General features: G+C 42.9%; 1 long non-coding RNA gene across 1 annotated transcript; it reads left to right on the forward strand.

Moving 5' to 3' along the window:
- The first annotated feature begins 710 nt into the window (after window positions 1-710).
- On the forward strand, window positions 711-7,099 carry LOC119159878 (uncharacterized). The gene is made up of 2 exons (XR_012889018.1): window positions 711-1,781; window positions 6,823-7,099. It is a non-coding gene; the product is annotated as an uncharacterized LOC119159878 (long non-coding RNA).
- Window positions 7,100-10,594: the final 3,495 nt, after the last annotated feature.

Consider the following 10,594-nt stretch of genomic DNA (forward strand, 5'->3'; position numbering starts at 1 on the left):
TTTTTTCGTCTTTTTCTTTTTGTCTTTTTTCTTTTCTGTCTTTTTTCCTCTTTCCTTGCCCTCTGATTTGAGATTGTATAAAGCTGAGCACCAACAAACTGTACCTTTATTCCTGATGAAGGCCAGACTCTAGGCCAAAACGCCGAAATAAACCACGTTGTGACCGCTCACAGAGGATCTACTGGACTATATGCAACGCTACGGCCACTCAACCGCCATGCCTGCCTATATATATATATATATATATATATATATATATATATATATATATATATATATATATATATATATATATATATATATATATATATAAAATTTTGAAACGTCTCGATGTGATTGCGTGCACAATGCGCACAGCACAGGTTTTCTGGAACTTACGCGGCCGCTAGCGATAACAGTGGAATGTTCCATGGCACATGTATAAATGCCCACGTCGCACCGCTTCACAGATTACACAGATTATCCACGGCGGCTCTCTGTTTGCAGATATCAGTCTACAGCGTGTATTGTATGTACACTGACGATTCACTTTTAGGGCACAATTCATCCATATAAAATGTCGTCTTGAAAGGGCTGACTGCAGCTTTCGCGTGCATCACGGCTCTGTTCCAACAAAGGGAGGTTAATCGTAGACATACAGATATTTTCGATTGGTTCGCGAGGTTTACGCCCCAACAGTCCGGCAGACAGTCCGGCAGCAGTGCACGAAACGGCCAGACGCCTAAAAGCACATCTGTGACTAATTGCAGAAAATATCCACGTGGTCACCTTGGCAGTTTGCTACAACGATGCCTCTTTATCGACGCATGATCTGCAGTCCATCGAGAACCGGCATCTTGACGCCCCTTGCCTGATTGCTGGAAGATGGTGTCACGGATTCGGCGCAGAAGGCTCTCAGCCGATCCTCGGCTGGCTTTATAAGAGCTAGAATTCTCGTCCTCTGCACAGTCCGGCAGCAGTGCACGAAACGGCCAGACGCCTAAAAGCACATTTGTGACTATTGCCAGGAAATATCCACGTGGTCACCTTGGCAGTTCGCTACAACGACGCCCCTTTATCGAACCATGATCTGCAGTGCGTCGAGAACCGGCATCTTGACGCCCCTCGCCTGATTGTTGGAAGAGGGTGCCACGGATTCGGCACAGAAGGCTCTCAGCCGATCCTCGGCTGGCTTTATAAGAGCTAGAATTCTCGTCCTCTGCACAGTCCGGCAGCAGTGCACGAAACGGCCAGACGCCTAAAAGCACATTTGTGACTATTGGCAGGAAATATCCACGTGGTCACCTTGGCAGTTCGCTACAACGACGCCCCTTTATCGAACCATGATCTGCAGTCCATGGAGAACCGGCATCTTGATGCCCCTTGCCTGATTGCTGGAAGAGGGTGTCACGGATTCGGCGCAGAAGGCTCTCAGCCGATTCTCGGCTGGCTTTATAAGAGCTAGAATTCTCGTCCTCTGCACAGTCCGGCAGCAGTGCACGAAACGGCCAGACGTCTAAAAGCACATTTGTGACTATTGGCAGGAAATATCCACGTGGTCACCTTGGCAGTTCGCTACAACGACGCCCCTTTATCGAACCATGAACTGCAGTGCGTCGAGAACCGGCATCTTGACGCCCCTCGCCTGATTGCTGGAAGAGGGTGTCACGGATTCGGCGCAGAAGGCTCTCAGCCGACCCTCGGCTGGCTTTATAAGAGCTAGAATTCTCGTCCTCTGCACAGTCCGGCAGCAATGCACGAAACGGCCAGACGCCTGAAAGCACATCTGTGGCTATTTGCAGGTAAGCAAGAGGTATTCTGGTTCAAATTATTGCTCTCTTGCACTGCTGCCGGACAAAATATTTTCGTTTCGAAGTTGTGCGGAAGTTGCTATTGTGAGTAAGGGTGACAAAAAGGAAATCGCAACGTTATTCTCTGATTTTCAACGAGAAATACGTGCCAAAATAAGGTCACTAGATGAAAGTCTGAAATTCTGCACATATACATGCGATGAAGTAAAAGAAATGGGCACTGATATCAAGGCACTAAGAGCGGAAAAAAAGCACTGGTTTCTGAAAACGAAAAACTCAAAGCCGAAAACTATCGGCTCGAAAAGAAAGTCGAAGAACTTGAGCATTGTGAAAGAAGCAACAATCTTGAGATAAAGGATGTACCAGATGAACTTGACTCAACTGTCGTCGTGAAAAAGATAGGCGAGCTCTTTGGAGATGCAATATCTGATAGCGACATGGACACCTGGCACAGAGTGTCGGCGGCAAAAAGGAATGAACGGAGTATTGTTGTCCGGCTTATCTCGCGCAACAAGCGCAATGCGCTGCTCGCAAGAGCACAGAAAAAAAAGGATCGTCTTCACTCACCTCGATTACGAAGGCACGGAAAGTGTCATCTATGTTAACGAGCACTTAACGCGGCAGAACAAGCAGCTTCTTGGTGCCGCTATAGCAAAAAAGAAATCTGCAAAGTGGAAAATCGTATGGTCTAGTGGAGAAAAAATTCTTGCTCGATGAGATGTAACATCTGCTGTAATCCGAATAACAAGCGTTCTTGATTTAGTCCTCATTAAGTAAAAGATGGTGAAGAGAAAAACTTTCTCCCCGATATGAATTTTCGTTAGTTCACAATGTCGACTCTACAAACAACAATTTCTATACTAAATAAAGGCTCTTTTACCGTACTGCATCAAAATATAATATTTATTGGGAACAAACACGAAGATTTTGATGTATTTATGAGTACTCTTCACGCAGACATTGATGCAATATTGTTTACAGAGACATGGCTGTGTAATAGGGATATTTCTACCGTGTTTACAAATTATAATATAACGCGCCTGGATCGCACAGGAAGGCTTGGAGGGTTGGCGATATACCTTCAGCAGCGCTATTCCTTTCAAACGCTTGCTGATCTGTCTGTGAGTTGCGGTGACATAGAGTGCCTAGCAATTGAAACAAATCATTTTTTTTTATTGCTGTGGTATATAGACCCCCCAACTGGATATAAGCGACATTTTCTCAGTCACTTGGAACAAGTATTGCATTGTTTTCTTGAAATAAAAAAGCCATTTTTTATTATGGGTGACGTATATATCAATATGAAGGGTGAAGACGTGTATGCAATTCATTTAAAAAACCGTGTATCATCATACGAAGCTCAAAATGCCATTTTAGATTCTACCCGTATTATTACCACTAGCTCCACGCCACTGGGCGTATGCATAACAAGCCTAAATAGTAGCGATTACACTGCAGGAACAATATGCACAGACCTAAGTGATCACCTACCTAATTATATTTCTACAGAAAGCCTGTTGCGTAAAAATAAACGCCCAAATGTCTCTTGGTTTAGGTCTATCATTGACGATTCTCTGTTTAACTTTGCTGATTTGATTGAACAGACAGACTGGTCACCTGTGTATGTGCAATGCAATCCAGATAACGCATATGATGCTTTCATAGCTATCTTCCTAGAGCACTACAATACTGCTCTTCCAATACAACAAATCAGGACACGGAAGGCTATGAATAGAAAACCATGGATCAACGGTGACCTCTTAAAGCGCATCAAACACAAAGATACGCTTTCTCACAGACTTCTTGCTACTAGAGATGTTGAATTACTGCGCAAATTCAAGCAATTCCGTAACAAGCTGAATAGTGACACTAGCAAGGCTAAACTTGACTATTACGAAGCCATCTTCTCGAGCATAAAATTAGAACCAGCAAAAATATAGAAGCAAGATAAATTCTTTAACTGGAAGAACAATAGCATCAAGTACACCTAAGCAAGTAAAAGCTGGTGATATCATTCTAGAGGGCACAGAATTGGCGAATGCATTTAACCAATACTTTGTAAATGTGGCTGTGAGTGATAAAGAGGCAACGCAATATAACAACGAGGCAAATGTTTCCCTGAATTTTCTCGTACTACACAAAAAATTACCAGATGAAGTCTACCGGTATATAAAAAAACTAAAAACGATCGTTGCAAGTGGTTATGATGACGTACTGGCAGCTCCAGTTAAGGTCATCGCATCAGTACTTAGCCCTGTATTGGCATATATAATAAATTATTCTTTTTTGACTGGAAGCTTCCCGAAAAAACTTAAGGTGGCCAAGGTTACACCCATCCATAAAGGTGGCAACACCTGTGACTTAACTAATTATCGTCCGATATCTGTGTTACCTGTATTCTCGAAAATTTATGAGAAATGAATAAATACGCGCCTCGTGAAATATCCTGAGAAATATAATATCTTATCACCACATCAATATGGATTTTGCAAAAATAGGACCATGGAAGAGGCACTAATTAGCGTAAAAAGTCACATAAACGAAAACATTGAAGGTAAAATGTACACGCTAGGAGTCTTTCTTGATATGCGCAAAGCATTCGATTTGGTTGATCATGAAACTTACTGCTGAAATTAAACCGCTACGGAAGTCGCGGAGTAGTCTCCGACCTATTTAAAAGCTATTTATCATCGAGATATCAATTCGTTAGCATAGACAGTGATAGGTCTGAATATTTAAACATAAAAAAAGGAGTTCCTCAGGGCTCCATTTTAGGCCCCGTGCTTCTTCTTTTATATATGAATGATATTACAAAGGTTCAGTATACAACTGAAATTAAAATGTAGAAGTTTCAACAAATCTATACTTTTCGAAACTATCAAGTTGGCTAACAAAAAACAAATTAAAATTAAACACACAGAAAACTAAGTTTATTATGTTCAGACCTATAAACAAGCGAATAAACGATAATATAGTCATTTCGTTCAGTGATCAGTGACTAGAACAAGTCAGTACACAAAAATGTCTCGAAGTCTGGTTTCACGAGCACCTGTCATGGACGCCTCCCGTTAATTGTCTCCTAACAGATCTAGCTCGTTCGGTGGGCTGTTTGGGTAAAATCACTTTCCTCCTCTCATCATGGTTATTTAAATCGCTGTATTATAGCTTGTTCTACTCTCAACTTTTATATGGAATGTTGGTATGGGGAACAACAACTAAGAGTAATTGTGATAGATTAAAAGTCTTACAGAAGCGCGTGCTTCGTATCATAGAAAAATATAAAGGTCATCCCAGGGACCTAGACACCGAAACACTTTTTCTCAAACACAAAATTCTGCCTCTTAGAAAAGTTTATAATTTTAAGCTGATGCAACATATTCATAAACATAAAATACAGGATTCCTACCCTCGAACATTATAAACTAAATACGGCTTCAGAAAATTTTCCCGCAAAACTAAGAAAACACGCACGAATTACGGAAAGCAGGACATTCATTACAAAGTTATTCAGTTGCTAAACCTTCACGAATCGAATATATACTTTACACTGAAATCTAAACCATTTAAATCTCATCTTAAATCACTTGTTTTTTCGACTGACGTCATTGTAGACCCATAGTCATTTACACGTAAGAGCAATGGTACGTTCTTTTTGTATGTATTTTTAAGATTGTTCACTATGATTGTAAAATGGTATTTGCTCCAACAATGTGTGGAACGAAGCGTATTTTAAAATGTGTGCTTCTGCTTGTATATGCCAAAAATGCATGTTCTGAATAATTCTTTATTTTAATTATATGAAAGAAATATATTATTGCATGCCAGTATCTTCTACCAATGAAATATGTAACCGATGTATACAGTTGTATGCTGCTGATGTGTAAATGTATATGTCACTGATGCACACTGTTTCTTGGTTAATAGGGGGTGAAACCTCGTCAGGCCTTTAGCCTTTAGTCTTTGCCTCCCGCAGGAAAAAAAAAATCTGTATCTTTTTTCTGCTGCAAATAAACAATGTTGATTGAATGAAAACCACCATAAGATTATGAGAGACGCTGTAGTGGAGGGTCCGGAATTTTCGGCCACCTGGCGTTCTTTAACCTGCACCCAAATCTGAGCACACAGGCCTACAGCATTTTTGCCTCCATCGGAAATGCAGCCGCCACAGCCTGGATTTGATCCCGTGACCAGCGGGTCAGCAGCCGAGTACCTTAGCCACTAGACCACCGCAGTGGGGCTTCATACGGATATTTACACTGTATATTCATGATGGCGTCGGGTGCTCTGCCAGTCGCCATTTCTGCTATTAATAGAATTCCGTACGTTAAGGGCGAAGTATGACAAGTCTCGCATCACTGCGTTGAAGTGAACATTGGCTCTCGGACGCAATAACTTGAGCAATCGCTTATAGCCTATATTTCACGTAATTGCGGATTTCAGGCTTTTCAAGAATGTGACCCTGTTGAAAACAGCACATTTTCCATCAGTGTGGATTCAACCAGGTTTTTAGTAAATATGTTTCGTTATTGAAGACCATGGCGCCCAAAAACGTCGTACAATAAAATCTGTTATAAACATTTTTCAGCTAATCACGACGTGTTGTACACATCAACAGCATCGCTCACTCACCAATCAAAAAACGTATTTGGGAAAGAGAAATACTGTTGTAGTTATATTTTACGCTTTTCATCGACCGTTTCCACGAGCGATATGAAACGTTATATCATTCGGATTGCCGAAAATCTACCAACATGTCTAGGCAAAAGCGAGACACTGAGACAATAAATAGAACACAAAATCAGCAAATAAGAAAGATATGAACAAACCAAACAATCAAAAATGAAAGCAAACAAAGTCAGCGGACATTTATTATAAGTGCGAAAAAAATTGAGCGAGATATAGGGCCTCGCAGTAAAACTTGGACTAAATTATACAACTGTTCTTGTGATTATTCTACATATTAAAAATCACAAATGAAATAAAAAAACCTTCAATACGGTGAGTCGATTGTGTTATTTTTTTCTTTTTCAAGGCCTTCGCGACCGAGGTCGCAGAGTTTTCCACCACAACAAGCAAGCGGACACGTCGCTCGAAGATGAGGCTCTCTTCTGAACGGGCTTCCAAGCACACCAGACCGACGGACCACTCCACTTATACTGATCAAGAATATGACACCACTTGAATACGCGCTATGAAACGGCGCTTGTAACTCTTGAGAAGTTCCATACCTTTTGTATATATCATTTCAGATTTCATCTATCCAAAGACTTTCGGAAATAAACGCCTACGGGCCAGCCAGAGCGGTACAATAGTGTGTGAACCAAGGTCCATGATTGGCCCTTTACGCTCTTTCATAGCAAAGTAAAGGAGAATTTTCAGCAGTTTGAAGCATGATATACAATAATATATTGCACCTAATTGTTTACTAGTAGATATCTGTGTGACGCAAAATTATCTGAGCCTGCTTGTATAAGGCGAAAATAACCTTCAGTTCACGCTGTGTGGTGGGGAGACGTCATCAGCATGTCCCCATTGTTTTTCATTGTGGTGTTTTTTCTCACTTTCTTCAACTATAAATTCATGTAGAAGTGTCTGATTTGTTCTAAGGTTTACGACAATTGATTACATTTGATCGAATTATTTGAAGCGCATACCTCGTTACACTCTTTTGAGTCTAATCAAGTAAATACAGAAAAGAACAATGAAGTTTTGGCACTGCTGCGCAAAGCAGCGAAACAGGTCGATCCGAGAGCCTTGCTGACTGCTGCTAGCTTTAGCTTTATTGGATAGGTTTCACCTTCACTGCTCCTAGGTTTTCCTAGGTGTAAACTTAGATACTACAAAAGTTCGCTAGGATTTGCTAGATTAAATTTGGGTGTTTCTCGGTTTTCCTACGTCTTAGTTATAGGCCCCATGGAAAAAATATACTCGGGAAAGACTGCTACATCACATTTTGTGCAGCCGAAAGTAGGGAAGAGTAGAGGACTCCTCGTCGCGATGTTGGGCACACTGAGGCGGCTCGCACATGCACACTGGGCACGAGGGAGAGGGAGGCTAGCCGTGCGAGGCGATTTTGGACGTGCCGGGAGACACCGCCACCACCATCTATCTGATAGACGTGCTGGAAGAGCGAAACATTTGTGCTGATCATAAGCAAACGTGCTGCTATACTCACTTGTATAGCGCATGTGTGCCATTCGCAGCCTTATTACGGTTCGTATTCTGAATATTCAATACATTTGCAGCTTTGTACTTCGTGTTCGATCCGCTGATTGCAAGAGAGCGACGGCGGGAAGCTGCCGGGCAATCGCCATGACAGGCTACTTTCTTCTGCATGTACGGTAAGTTCGGGGTACGGAACGTAGCGTAACACTGAAATGTTATTTATTTTACCCGATATTTAGTAAGATGAAGAACCTCCGAATCATTCTTCGCCATATGTGGCACGATACGTGCGCACGAGTATTGTTCGCGGCAGTGGGGGTCCACAGACTACGACCATATGGGAATATAATTGGCCAAAGATGGGGTTATCGCGCGCAAAACGTAAACAGGAAGCGATAATTCGACATTAATTCACCTTACTATGTCAGGCATGTGTAATTCTTGACTCAGCAACCTCGCCTGAGAACAGTGGGCCACGTATTGCTTTCCGATAGTTGTGACCGTCGTACCCGAGAACGGCTCACCGCCGCCTCTCGCTTTGAGCCGTAGACGCTGCCGTTGTCATTTAGGAATTTTAGGCTGCCCTCGCTAGGGCACGCAGCAGCTCAGTGCTGAAGGAAAACAACGAAGCCGAGGCCAGCGCCAACAATTTTCGGAGAAGTGGTCGTGGCTTCCAAAACGACTGCATTCGACCTCAAGCGATATGAACTTAACTCGCAACAATGAAGATCTCCTCACTGGAGGTCTTCACAATGAAATGCAACAGCTGCATAGAAATGCACGTTCAGAACTCTAGCCAGCTTTGAACAACGAGGCCATATGAGTTGCGATACAGAGAACATGAGAGGCTGGCGTGTCCAATTATTCCCACAACCTTCCTGGAAAACCACGTGACATCGCCACACTTTGCGCCCTCCAGCTCGAATCGCGAAGCCTTCTCCTTAGCCTTCCTTCCTTGATGCTGGGCCCTAACTTTTCTCTTCTGCTACTATTTTATTTCCCTGATCAACCAGCTTCACTGTTATTTTAGCCTTGCGCGGCAGTACTGACTTTGTTTTTTTTATTTTAAATGACATTAACTCATTTTCAAGTGGCTTATTCTTAATTTAGCATTACCAGTATTGTCACCAACGCCATCCCAAAAGTCTCCGTACATGTCCCCATCGACTATGTCGGTCTCCTATTGTTACTGCATACACGATTGACCATAAACTCCTCGGATAGATTGTCCTCACTATTAACGGGTTCAACTAGTTCAGGTTGTGTTTCTTATTTACTCCGTTCGACCTGTAGCAAGATTCTCGCCACACAGTCGTAGGCTGGCGGACAACTCGGCGGCAGGGCAATTTTTGCATAAAAGTATTTTGTTCTCGGCTTCATTGTTATGCCACTGACCTACTTTTGTGATGGATATAACGTTGCTAAAAAGCACACTACCATGTGAGAAAGCAAGCAAATGGAAGAAAAAATTGGAAGATCCCACGCACTGTGGGAATCGATGATATGCGTAGCACGAATAAGGAAGGTTGATATGTTAGTCACTTTAAAATCAGCGCAACGTTACGACGCGGACGTAGATTATGCTGCACGTGACTTCCATGTCATGATTATCAAGTTTGGACATGTCATTTACCTTCATCTTTCATTCACGTCACCTGATACCTATATTGGTATATGTGAAAATAGCGAAACGGCCGCAGGCGTGCTATGAGCATAGCATGTTGTCCACTTTTACATCACACGCATGCCATGATTCTCATGTTTGGACGTGTCATTTACTTTCGTCGTCTATTCACGTCATGCAGTACTAAATTTGGTATATGTTGAGCTGGCTAAATGGCCCCCAGCGCATCATGAGCGTGGCATATAGTCATGTTGTTACATGACACCCATCTCATGATTATCATGTTTGCGCCAGTTGCATACCTTTGTCGTCCATTCACGTCCCATAACACAAAATTTAGTATATGTGGAGCTAGCGAAACGGCGGCGATCGCCTCATGAAGGTCCCAATTACTCCGACATAACGTTGACGCGCGCGCACGCTGGGCGCAGCGTCGCCACTCTAGCAAAACGCGAGCTCTCATAGTCTGACGCCAGGCGTGACCGGCGTGACCAGCGTCCGTCAGCGCGGCCCCGCGGTAACCGGCGAGAAATGCGACATGCTGTATTTCGCGCTGACAACGTTACCCAGACAGCACCGCGTCTGCCTCTGTTCGTGATGGAGAGACAACGAGTGCGCTCATACGCGCATGCGTCAAAGAGTATATGGCAGACAGATCGGCGCCTGGCGTGTCATCACCGGCACGGGGCGACGAAACAAGCCGGCGCGCACGCGAACCGGGTCACGTTGAAGTGCATTGGCATCTTGAAAGTGGAATGTAGTCATGTTGTTACATGACATCCATCTCATGATTATCATATTTAAACCAGTCACATACCTTCGTCATACATCCACTTCCCATAATACCAAATTTGGTATATGTGAAGGTAGCGAAACGTCCGCGAGCGCATCATCAGTATGACATCTAGTCATGTTACATGACACACATATTATGGTTGTCATGTTTGCACCAGTCACATACCTTCGTCATTTATTCACGTCACGTAATACCAAGTTTGGTATATGTGAATCTAGC

The sequence above is a fragment of the Rhipicephalus microplus genome, unplaced genomic scaffold (genome assembly GCF_043290135.1).
Source record: "Rhipicephalus microplus isolate Deutch F79 unplaced genomic scaffold, USDA_Rmic scaffold_23, whole genome shotgun sequence".
NCBI lineage: Eukaryota > Metazoa > Arthropoda > Arachnida > Ixodida > Ixodidae > Rhipicephalus > Rhipicephalus microplus.